Here is a 12,962-nt window from a genome sequence, read left to right on the forward strand (position 1 = left end):
GGAAAAACTGGAACCCTCGTGCACTGTTAATGGAAATGTAAAATGCTGTAGCTGATGTGGAAAATAGCATAGCAGGCTCTTGAAAAAATTAAAAATAGAATTGCCATTGACCCAGCAATCAGGTATATATCCAAAAGAACTGAAAAAGATATTTGTACAACCATGTTCACGGAAGCATTATTCATAATAGCTCAAATATGGAACCAAGCCAAGTGTCCACAGATATATGAATGGATAAGTAAAATCCATACAGTGGAATATCATTCAGCCTTTTTTTTTTTTTTTTTTTTGAGGCGGAGTCTCGCTCTGTTGCCCAGGCTGGAGTGCAGTGGCATGATCTTGGCTCACTGCAAGCTCCACCTTCCCGGGTTCACACCATTCTGCTGCCTCAGTCTCCCAAGTAGCTGCGACTACAGGTGCCCACCACCATGCCAAGCTAATTTTTTGTATTTTTTAGTAGAGACGGGGTTTCACCGTGTTGGCCAGGATGGTATCGATCTCCTGACCTCGTGATCCGCCTGCCTGGGCCTCCCAAAGTGCTGGGATTACAGGCGTGAGCCATCGCGCCCGGCCCATCATTCGGCCTTAAAAAGAAATTCTCGGCCAGGTGCAGTGGCTCATGTTTGTAATCTCAACACTTTGGGAGGCTGAGGCGGGCAGATCACCTGAACTCGGGAGTTTGAGATCAGCCTGACCAACATGGGGAAACCCCGTCTCTAATAAAAATATAAAATTAGCCGGGTGTGGTGGCACATGCCTGTAATCCCAGCTACTCAGGAGGCTGAGGCAGGAGAGTCACTTGAACCCGGGGGGTGGAAGTTGCAGTGAGCCGAGATCGCGCCATTGCACTGCAGCCTGGGCAACAAGAGTGAAACTCCAACTCAAAAAAAAAAAAAAAAAAAAAAAAAAAAACGCTGGGCGCGGTGGCTCACGCCTGTAATCCCAGCACTTTGGGAGGCCGAGGCAGGCGGATCATGAGGTCAGGAGATTGAGACCATCCTGGCTAACACAGTGAAACTCCATCTCTACTAAATATACAAAAAAAATTAGCCGGGCGTGGTGGCAGGTGCCTGTAGTCCCAGCTCCTCGGGAGGCTGAGGCAGGAGAATGGTGTGAACCCAGGAGGTGGAGCTTGCAGTGAGCTGAGATCACATCACTGCACTCCAGCCTGGGTGACAGAGCAAGACTCCGTCGGAAAAAAAAAAAAAAAAGAAAAGAAATTCTGACACATGCTACAACATGGATTAACCTTGAGGACATTATGCTAAGTGAAATAAGCCAGTCCAAAAAGACAAATACTGTATGATTCCATTTATATGAGGTGCCTAGAGCAGTCCAATTCAGAGACAGAAAGTAGAACGGTGGGTGCCAGGGGCTTGGGTGAGTGGAGAATGAGGAGTTAGGATTTAAGGGTTACAGAGCTTCAGTTTTACAAGATGAAAAAAGGTCTGCAGATAGTGGTGATGGTTGCTCAATATAAATATACTTAATGCCACTGAACTGTACACTGGAAAATGGTTAAGAAAGTAAGTTTCGGTCGGGCGCGATGGCTCACAACACCTGTAATCCTAGCACTTTGGGAGGCCGAGGCGGGCGGATCACCTTAAGTCCGGAGTTTGAGACCATCCTGACCAACACGGAGAAAACCCATCTCTACTAAAAAGAAATAAAAAATCAGCTGGGCATGGTGGCTAGCGCCTGTAGTCCCAGCTACTCGGAAGGCTGAGGCAGGAGAATTGCTTGAACCCGGGAGGCTGAGGTTGCGGTGAGCCGAGATGGCGCCACTGCACTCCAGCCTGGGCAACCAGAGCGAAACTCCATCTCAAAAAAAAAAAAAAAGTTAGTTTAATATTATATGTACATAATATATGTGTTACATGGACATCCTCTCAAAATTCACATGTTCAACCTAACTCCCAATACAATTGTATTAAGAGGTGGGGCCTTGAGGAGGTTGTCATGAGGGTCCTGTTCTATGAGTAGGATTAGTGTCCTAATAAAAGAGGTCGAGCTGGCCATGGTGGCTGGCGCCTATAATCCCAGCTAGTCAGGAGGCTGAGGTGGGAAGATGTTGAGCCCAGGAGTTGGAGGAAAAAAAAAAAAAACAGGTCAGGGTCAAAAGGAGCTGTCTTGTCCCTTCCACCCTGTGAAGACACAGCCCGAAGGCAGCCTAATTTGAGAGGAACAAGCCCTCACTAGATACCGAATCTGCTGCTGCCTTGATCTTGGACTTCTCAGCTTCCAAAACTGTTAAGAAATAAACTTCTCGGCCGGGTGTGGTGGCTCACGCCTGTAATCCCAGCACTTTGGGAGGCTGAGGCAGGCGGATCACTTGAGGTCAGGAGTTCGAGACCAGCCTGCCCAACATGGTGAAACCCCATCTCTACTGAGTACAAAAATTAGCTGGGCGTGGTGGCACACACCTGTAATCCCAGCTACTCAGGAGTCTGAGGCAGGAGAATCGCTTGAACCCGGGAGGCAGGGGTTGCCGTGAGCCGAGATTGCACCACTGCATTCATCCTGGGCGACACAGCAAGACTCTGTCTCAAAAAATAAATAAATAAAAATAAAAATAATAAATAAATAAATTTCTATTCTTTATAAATTACCTAGAATAAGGTTATTTTGTTATAGCAGCCCAAAGGGATGAAGACAATGTATTTTACCACAATTTTTTTAAATGGGGGACAAAAAACTCTTGCAGCACAAAAACCTAAGTCAGCCTCCTACCAATTCCTCCCCCAAATATCCTTTTCTTGTCACTCTACAAACCTCTGCTCTTACTCACATGGGGCCACATGTGCATCAGACATCAAAGGAGAGGTCAAACTGCATTAATAATTCTCAACCAGGTCCACTCACCACCTACAAGCTTCCTGGGGCCATACCCAGTGACCAGGACAGGAATGCAATTCTGCATCTAGTTATCATCCAAGACGCAGATTTCTAACAAGAATTTGATGGCAATGGCCTCTCCAAAAATTGGTAGCTCTCCACCGGGAGGTTAGGGAGAGGCCAAAATTCTCACCATTTCCAGGGGGGTGAACTGAAGAACATGAAAAAGGTGGCACTGGTTCCAGATGCTGTAATTTATTGGTAACCAGGCGTGATCAGAAAGCAAGAACTCTTAAGTACCACCCTCTCTTTCTCTTTATTTGAAAAGGTTTAAGAGATGGAAGGAAATGCCAGACATGGACTCAGAAGACTGGGACTCAAATTCTAGCCCTGGTGGGTCACTGACATGATTTTACAACTAGTCCTTGGTCAGAGAAAGCTTTGGGAGATACAGAGAATCTAAAGAATCTAAACTTATCTATTTTGTATTTAGTTCCACCTATTTTTGTGGCCACACTGCATAACAAAAAGGAAGCCTTAAATAGATTAACTGAACTCAAATGGTTTTGGGGGGGGCGGGTGGTCAGAATTGCAGAGTTACATGAGATGAGAAGAGGAAGACATTAGTAATGTGATACTTCTATTTGAGGCACATGGGCTGTGAGACCATCCCCATTTGGAGGCAAAATGGTGACAGTGGAGCAGGCTCTGCTTAGCAGTTAGATTCAAAGTCCAGTTTCATCCCTGCCAGGGGTCTCTTTAATTATAAAGAAAATGTCATCCAGTAGAGAAAGGCAGGCCAAAATTTGATTAGAAAAATAATTTACTATACTTTAAAATCATGTATTTATTTCCTTATTAGGCAAGCTTCTCTAATTCCAGGAAGATATTAGATTAAATATAGACAAGGCTAGGAAAATAAAAACCATAGTATTTATATTTTTGTGTTAAGAAATCTGCGTGTTATCTGTTACTTTACGTACTCTAAGAGAATATGGTCTGTTTAGAATAACAAATCAGTCTTGAGATTCCAATTAAAACATGCAGCTGAGGCCAGGCGTGGTGGCTCACATCTGCAATCCCATGATTTTGGGAGGCTGAAGCAGGTGGATCACATGATAGCAGTTTGAGATCAGCCCTGGCAACATAGTGAAATCCCACCTCTACAAAGAAAATTTTTTAAAAGGCCAGGTGCAGTGGCTCATGCCTGTAATCCCGGCACTTTGGGAGGCCAAGGCGGGCAGATCACAAGGTCAGGAGTTCGAGATCAGCCTGGCCAATATGGTGAAACCCCATCTCTACTAAAAATACAAAAATTAGCTAGGCATTGTGGCCCATGCCTGTAGTCCCAGCTACTCGGGAGGCTGAGGCAGAAGAATCGCTTGAACCCAGGAGGCGGAGGTTACAAGTAGGCCAAGATCATGAAACCACATTCCAGCCTGGGCAACAGAGTGAAACTCTATCTCAAAAAAAAAAATTTTTTTTAAATCAGCCAGGCATGATGTGCATGCCATGGTCCCAGCTACTCAAGAGGCTGAGATGGGAGGATTGCTTGAGCATGGGAGGTCGAGGCTGCAGTGAGCCATGATCACATCAGTGCAAGCCAGCCTGGGGGACAGAGCAAGACCCTGTCTCAAAACAAAAAACATGTAACTGAGTAGTTAGTTTAGACATGTGATTTTACATAGAAATTTTACTAAGTTGAAAATCAGTACTGGCAGATGACAAACACATGAAAAGATGCTCAACATCATTATCATTAGGAAAATTCAAATTGAAACCATGAGATACCACCATATACCTTTTTAAATGGCTAAAATTTAAAAGACTAACCATAGCCAGTGTTGGGGAGGATGAAGAGAAACTGGAACTCTCATACACAGCTGGCAGGAATATAAAATACCACAATCACGTCAGAAAAGTTGGCAGTTCAAGTTAAACATACATACAGCTACCACAGGATCCAGCCACTCCACTCCTAGGCATTTACCCAAGAGAAAAGGAAATATATGTTCACACAAAGACTTATACACAAATGTTCACAGCAGCTTTATTTGTAAATGCCAAAAAGTAGAAGCACCTGAGATGACCAACAAAGGTGACTGGATAAACTGTAATACCCATATAATGAAATTAGCAAAAAAAAAAAAAGGCTGGGTGCGGTGGCTCATGCCTGTAATCCCAGCACTTTGGGAGGCCGAGGCAGGCGGATCACGAGGGCAGGAGATCAAGATCATCCTGGCTAACACAGTGAAACCCTGTCTCTACTAAAAATACAAAAACAAAATTAGCCGGGTGTGGTGGTGGGTGCCTGTAGTCCCAGCTACTCGGGAGGCTGAGGCGGAGCTTGCAGTGAGCTGAGATCATGCCACTGCACTCCAGCCTGGGCGACAGAGCAAGACTCCATCTCAAAAAAAAAAGAAAAAAAAAAAAAATGAACTGACCAGGAACAGTGGCTCATGCCTGTAACCCCAGCACTTCGGGAGGCCAAGGTGGGAAGTGGGAAGGGCTACTTGAGTTCAGGAGTTCAAGACAAGCCTAAGGGCCACGTGCAGTAGCTCACACAGGTAATCCCAACACTTTGCGAGGCTGAGGTGGGGTGGATCATTCGAGGTCAGGAGTTGAGACCAGCCTGGCCAACATGGTGAAACCCTGTCTCTACTAAAAATACAAAAATTAGCTCGGCATGGTGGTGGGCGCCTCTAGTCCCAGCTACTTGGCAGGCTGAGGCAGAAGAATCGCTTGAACTTGGGAGGCAGAGGGTGCAGTGAGCTGAGATCATGCCACCGCACTCCAGCCTGGGTGAGAGTGAGACTCCGTCTCAAAAAAAAAAAACAACAAGCCTAAGCAACATAGCGAGGTCTCGTCTCTACTAAAGATATATATATATATTAGCCAGGCGTAGTGGCACACACCTGTAGTTCCAGCTACTCAGTGAGATGGGAGATCATTTGAGCCCAGAAGATCAAGGCTGCGGTGAGCTACGATCACACCGCTATATTCCAGCTTGGGTGACAGAGCAAGACTCTGTCTTAAAAAAAAAAAAAAGGAAGGAAATGAACTATCAATACATGCAACAACATGGACATATCTCAAGATAATTATGCTGAGTAAAAGAAGGCAGAGAAAAAAGAATATATACTGTATGAGTCAATTTATGTGAAATTCCAGAAAATGGAAACTAACCTATAGTAACAGAAAGCAGTTCCATGGTTTCTTGAAGAGTGCGGAGGCAGAGGGAGGAATTCCAAAGGTGATGAATGCGTTCACTCTCTGGACTGCAGTGATGGTTTCACAAGTGTACACATATGTTAAAACTTACCAAACTGTATACTTTAAATATGTGCAACTTACTATATCTCAGTAATACTCCAATAAAGCTATTGTATAAACTAAAATGTATCACGCCTGTAATCCCAGCACTTTGGGAGGCCAAGGCGGGCTGATTGCTTGAGCTCAGGAGTTCGAGATGAGCCTGGACAATGTGGTGAAACCCCGTCTCTACAAAAAGTACAAAAATTAGCCGGGTGTGGTGGCTTGAACCTGTAGTCCCAGCTACTCAGGAGTCTGAAGAGGGAAGATCACCTAAGCCTGGGAGGTAGAGGTTGCAGTGAGCTGAGACTGTGCCACTGCACTCCAGCCTGAGTGACAGAATCAGACCCTGTCTCAAAATAAACAAAAATAAATAAATAAAACATAAAACAGTATAGGAAAGTTTAAGAAAAGTGTAACATTCAGCTTCATTTATTAGATTTACAAGAGTCATTTAGGTTTTAGAGGTTTTATTTTAATCAGACAAATGGAAGAATAATAATAATTATTATTATTATTATTTTTTTGAGATGGAGTCTTGCTGTGTCGCCAGGCTGGAGTGCAGTGGCACAATCTCAGTTCACTGCAACTTCTGCCTCCGGGGTTCAAGCGATTCTCCTGCCTCAGCCTCCCAAGTAGCTGGGATTACAGGCGCATGACCACCACACCCAGCTAATTTTTGTATTTTTAGTAGAGACAGGGTTTCACCATGTTGGCCAGGATGGTCTCGATCTCTTGACCTCGTGATCTGCCCGCCTTGGCCTCCCAAAGTGCTGGGATTACAGGCGTGAGCCACCCACCATGCCCGGCCAGAAGAATTATTAAAATAGTTAACGGAAGTTGAATATAAGTTCAATTGAAACATTTCAGAAGTTTCATTAAATTTGCAAACGGGACCAAGCATTAATCAAAAAGCCCCCTAAGGCCAGGGGCGGCAGCTCACGCCTGTAATCCCAGCACTTTGGGAGGCCGAGGCGGGCAGATCACTTGAGCTCAGGAGTTCGAGACCAGCCTGACCCATATGAAGAAACCCCATCTCTACTAAAAATACAAATTAGCCAGCATGGTGGCGGGCACCTGTAATCCCAGCTACTCAGGAGGCTGAGGCAGGAGAATCGCTTGAACCAGGAGGCGGAGGTTGCAGTGAGCCGAGATCGCGACAGAGCGAGACTCCGTCTCAAAAAATAAAAAAAAAAAGCCCCCTGAAAGTGACTGTTAAAATGTCCTAGAATCGTAAATAGATCAGAAAGATTTATAGGCTACACTTATCAGCTAAACTTCAAAAACTAGCCCTTAAAATAACTAGGTTTCTGAATTCATAATTTTAACAAATTGAAAATCAATTGTTTTCGGCCAAAGTAATTTCTGAATAATCTTTGCATTACACAAAAATCCAGGGGTAGGAGTGGGTGTGGCATCCAAACCTCCCTCAGACATGCCACGCACCAGTCACCCGAAACTCACCAAGTCGCTTAGTCTCTAGTCTCTCTGAACCTCTGGTTCCTCACCCATTGCAAAAGACAAATATTTTCCAGAATAAATAATATACTTATTATTAATGATTTAATATTAATACATTTCATATTGATACACAGCATGTACATGAGAAGAGGCTCTCAAAGAAGCATAAAGTGATGTACAAATGTAAGAAATGGGCAGCATGTGTCACTTCATAGTAACTGCAGCACCCAGTGACAGACATGGGAAAGGTGACACACATCCCCAAAGACTAAGTATGACTCAGCACGGCCAGGTCGTGGAATTTTCCCAAAGCCTCGTTGTGATGTCATGGTGGATGTCATCAGGAGAGGAGCTGCCACAGAAGCAGTAGGCCCTTCCACACACAGGCAGTGGAAATGTACTCCCAGCTGTCCCGTGCCCTCCCAGCCCCACCTCTTTCTCTGGCCTCAAGGCAAATCAGGACAAGGAGGTAACACAAGAGCAGGAAACCCGAGTTAGTGCTGGGAGTACCTGGGGTAATGCCTTCAGGCATAACACTTAACAACACAACAAAGGGCCACATCCATGTCCCCCCAGGAGAAAGCTGAAGAGGAGGGGAGGGTGACAAGCTTAGACTGCAGAGCCTTAGTCCCTAGGCAAAGCTCAAGTCAGCAGTGCCTTGGGAACTGAGGAGCCAAACAAGCTTTGACAAATTACTTGACCTGGAAGAAGAGGTCCCTTCTTGGTGACTGATTTTCCCTCTCTATTGATGGATCTAAGGGAAGACATCAATAAAAGATGGCAATCTTAAAAGAAGAAGAAAAAATGGGATCAGCATCTTGGAATTCCGCTAACCAGCCTTCTCTAGGCTTCAGTTTCTTCAGTTCCGTAAGACAAGTGGTTTGAGGGGAACCTTCTCCAACATGCCCATCTCTCATTGTAGGGATGCAAGTAAGAGAAATAACATCCAACTCTAGCAGCCAAGAATAAGAGGACAGAGCAAGCCGAGAGAGAACAAGGAGGTGAAACTCGTGGAGGGTGGAGTTCTTCCACGTTATGGCCATTCCCACCATGAGCCCACTGCCCTCACTCAATGGTGGCGTGCAGACGGCACTTGCTGACCCAAGACCTAGGTCCAAGGGAGGACTGTGGGAAATCTCACACAGGAAACCAGCTCCTGCGTCAGGAAGGGTCGTCAGAGGAAAAACCCCACATAATGGAAAACCGAGAAAAACTCCTATACCAAGGAATCCCCACTCAGCACTGGACATGAGCTCTGGAGAAAGTTGTCCCTGAGCCACAAAGTCCCCAAGGCCACAGCGGGCCTGAAGGGAAGAGCATTATTGTTGTCACAAATGCTGGGAGAGCACCTGGTTCCCTGGCTGGGCTGCTCCTGCAGACCAGCAGGGGGAGAGGGGACTAGACTAGCAGGAGACTGGCTGGAGGGCTGTGGAATTTAGACTGAGGGGAGGCCACTGAATCTCCCAGGCACCTGCCACCATGGAAATCCATGTTGGGGGAACCATAAAAGCAGTAGAGGCCAGACGCGGTGGCTCACACCTGTAATCCCAGCACCTGGGGAGGCTGAGGAGGGTGGATCGCCTGAGGTCAGGAGTTCGAGACCAGCCTGACCAACATGGTAAAATCCCATCTCTACTTAAAATACAAAAATTAGACCGGGCACAGTGGCTCACGCTTGTAATCCCAGCACTTTGAAGGGCTGAGGTGGGCGGATCACAAGGTCAAGAGATCGAGACCATCCTGGCCAACATGGTGAAACCCTGTCTCTACTAAAAATACAAAAATTAGCTGGGCATGGCGGCACACACCTGTAGTCCCAGCTACTCGGGAGGCTGAGACAGAAGAATCGCTTGAACCCAGGAGGCGAAGGTTGCAGTGAGCCGAGCTTGCACCACTGCACTCCAGCCTGGCAACAGAGCGAGACTCTGTCTCAAAAAAAAAAGAGAGAAAAAAAAATGGCCAGGTGTGGTGGCACATGCCTGTAAAATGTGCAGGGGAAGAAGGGCAGGTCTCTTTTTCCCCGTTGTTACCATGACTGGCAAAGGTTGAGCGTCACCCTCTGGAAACCGGTGTCAAGTGACTTTACGACCAGCTGGCAGAGCCACCTCACACCACAGCTGCCTGCTCTCCATGCTGACTCAAGGGGTCTTCTCAGAGGCGGCCCAGCCCCAGGGATTCTTCCTGCCCAGCTTCCCAAGCTGACCATGCCCTTCCAGAACGAGGGCGTTCTGCTGAGGCTGGCCAGCTGCCAAATGGGGCCAGCAGGGAGCCAGATGTCCCTTTCCTGTAAAAATCAAGAGCAACTGGAAACAGACAAGACTGCTTAAACGGATATTATCCACAAATCAGAGTGCAGCCTTTTTTTTATTGATTGAGCTTAAGACCTGACATGCCAAATTGCTGGCATCCACAGCTGCTCCTGGTGAAGACCCCCACGCATCCCACCAGCCTGGATTCAGGCACAGGACTTACCCTTAGTGTTTGGTCAGCTCTCCAGAAGGCAGACGCTATCTAAAGCAAAGAAAAAAACAGCATTACCCTCATTGCTCCAGGAACTTCCCAGAGCAAACAGGAGTGGCAAGAACACAGATTTTAGAACCCAGAGGGCTTTTTCACTCTTGTTGCCCAGGCTGGAGTGCAATGGTGTGATCTCAGCTCACTGCAACTCCGCCTCCCAGGTTCAAGCGATTCTCCTGCCTCAGCCTCCTGAGGTAGTTGGGATTACAGGCATGTGCCACCACGCCCAGCTAATTTTGTACTTTTAGTAGAGACAGGGTTTTTCCATGTTGGTCTCGAACTCCCGACCTCAGGTGATCTGCCCGCCTCGGCCTCCCAAAGTGCTGGGATTACAGGTGTGAGCCACCGCACCTGGCTGAGAACTGTTTGCCTCCATTGAGGGCACCAGGAGGGTACACGGCTGGAAGCGCCAGCTCGGCTGTCCCACCGCCTGGACTGCACCTCTTGTTACTGACAGCCACTCTGTAATCACTCAAAGTCTGTTTCCTCATCTGTAAAATGGGAATAATAACAACGCCCATCTCACAGCGTACTAGGGAATACCCAATGAGGCAGCACACGCACAGCAGTGGCACCATACCTGGCACAGAGGACACACTGGGACGTTAACCGACAGGATAGGTGGAAAGCGTTTAAGTAAAACCCTCTTCTGCCACCCACTACACATGAACAAGAAGTTCTAGAAACAGTTCTTGTTTTATCTGAAGTACTTTCTCTTCCTGCCCACTCCATCCAGCCTCAGGCCCGCTTTCTCGGCATCTCCACAGAGCTGTCTCTAATCCTTCAGGAGCTCCCTCTGAACACTGGGAGTCTGGTTCTTCTCTCACTCCACAACTTGACACTAATAAGGAGCTGTCTTACGTGACCTGAGATGTGTCCCCTATTTCCCGGCTATTTCCTCAAATCCTTTCCCGCAGAGACCCCTCCCTGCCACACGTAAGAGCACACCTCGTGTTTATGCCCATGGGAGCCCACAGTTGGTATTGTGTGATGACTTTTCGGAGTTTTATCGACTGCTTATTTCCGAAAAAGCCACACCTACCCTAGCCACTAGTCAATGAACAGCAAAATGGAAACACAGGCCAGCAAGCTCAAATCCCTGTTCAGAGAAAACCAGCTGCATTGGCAGATAATGTCAAGGCTGAAATTCAATGTCTGGGACACTCAAGTCAATAAAATATTTATTGAGCACATACCTTGCACAAGGAACTGTATGTACACCCAGGCCCTGCCCACAAAGTGCCAAAAAGCAGGTTATTGGGGGCTGGTTAAAAGAAGCAAAAACGGGATGGCACATGAGAGGGACTCCAGCAGTGAGCCGCCTAGCCTGCCTGGCTGTGTGACTCTGGGCGAGTTATTTCACCTCTCTGTGTCTCACCTATGAGAGTCCGTCATTTGAAAGAGATGGATCTAATAGTACCTTCGTAACAGGACTGTTGTGATAATCACATTATGTGTATGTAAAGGGCTTAGCAAGGCCATCACCACCACACAGTAGTTGGCTTTTATTAACAATAAATCATTACTTATCATCATCTTTGTTATGAAAAGAGAGCCCAGTCCAACTGAATAGAGTTGGCAAGCCTTAATAAAGTCCCGTGTCTCAAAGAATAATTTAATTTTGACAGGACAAGATAAGAGGCAAGGCCCTGCAGAAAACAAAGTCAACAAGAACAAGAGCAGAGGGGGGACCATGAGAAGCGAGTTTGGGGTAATAGTGACTAATCTCACTATGGGGGCTGACACAGAAGAGGGTACCTGCGGAGGCAAATGGAAGAAAAAGCCCAACAGGTGGAATCATATTAGAGAGTCTTGAACGCCAAGATGAGGCAAGCTTTTCATTCGGTAAGTAAGAGGAAATGGTTATTCTTTTGGCCATTTCCCATCTTCCACCGTCAGGCCCGACTCCTTTGGCAAAGTGTCCACAGGTGAGACTAGAAGGCAGCTAAGAGAAAGAGAGGAAGGCATGGTCAGTCAGGCCCAGGTGAGGTTTCAGAGTGAGCAGGCAAAATGCCCTGCTGCTGTGAAGGAGGCCTCTGGGTGAGAAACCTGCCCCAAAGTGGGAACTTTCAGGATATGAGAAACGGGGCCCATTCAGATGGGGGCAGGACGATATTGGGAGGCAGCCAAAAAGAAGGCCATGCTTATCCTCAACGAAAACGTTGACCAGAGGCCGGGCGTGGTGGCTCATGCCTGTAATCCCAGCACTTTGGGAGGCTGAGGCAGGTGATCACCTGAAGTCAGGAGTTCCAGACCAGCCTGGCCAACATGGTGAAACCCCATCTCTACTAAAGATACAAAAATTAGCCAGGCAAAGGGGTGGTGCCTGTAATCCCAGCTACTCAAGAGGCTGAGGCAGGAGAATCGCTTGAATCCGGGAGGCAGAGGCTGCAGTGAGCCAAGATGGTGCCACTGTACTCCAGCCTGGGCAACAGAACAAGACTCTGTCTCCAAAAAAAAAAAAACACACACACACACAGAAAATGAATGAGACCTCCAGCCCCTGCAGAAGGTGCCAGTGAGAAATGTGGACTGCCAGATTTACTGCCATACTGACCATGGTGCTGGCCATCCCTGCCACCTCCAAAGGTAACTCCTTTCCGTATTCCCCATCTTCCACCCTTCTCTCCTCACTGGTTCCCAGTTTGACCCCTTTTCAACTAATTCACCCAAAACATTCATTAAGCACCTACTTGTTCCTGGCACTATTAGGGACTGTGAGGACAGAGGGAAGAGGGACACAGGGAACTGTGGCTTGGGATAAGAGTAGTGAATCTGAGGTCCTGCCCTGCCACTGGTCCCAGAGCCCCCATGAGTGGTGGTGGGAGGACAGGTAC

General features: G+C 47.1%; 1 protein-coding gene across 3 annotated transcripts in view; it reads right to left on the bottom strand.

Moving 5' to 3' along the window:
- Nucleotides 1-12,962, bottom strand: part of PC (pyruvate carboxylase) — a 111,463-nt gene that overhangs the window by 95,427 nt on the left and 3,074 nt on the right. Inside the window, exons 2-3 of one of the 3 annotated variants that reach the window (XM_030811294.1) lie at nt 11,884-12,070; nt 10,081-10,119 (exon numbers count right to left, since the gene is read on the bottom strand). The exons of 1 other annotated variant lie outside the window; for it this stretch is intronic. The gene's annotated coding sequence lies outside the window, so the exon portion shown is untranslated. The remainder of the gene's footprint in view (nt 1-10,080; nt 10,120-11,883; nt 12,071-12,962) is intronic. One more of the 3 variants, XM_030811293.1, reaches the window with a different exon arrangement.

The sequence above is a fragment of the Nomascus leucogenys genome, chromosome 4 (assembly GCF_006542625.1).
Source record: "Nomascus leucogenys isolate Asia chromosome 4, Asia_NLE_v1, whole genome shotgun sequence".
Classification (NCBI taxonomy): Eukaryota; Metazoa; Chordata; class Mammalia; order Primates; family Hylobatidae; genus Nomascus; species Nomascus leucogenys.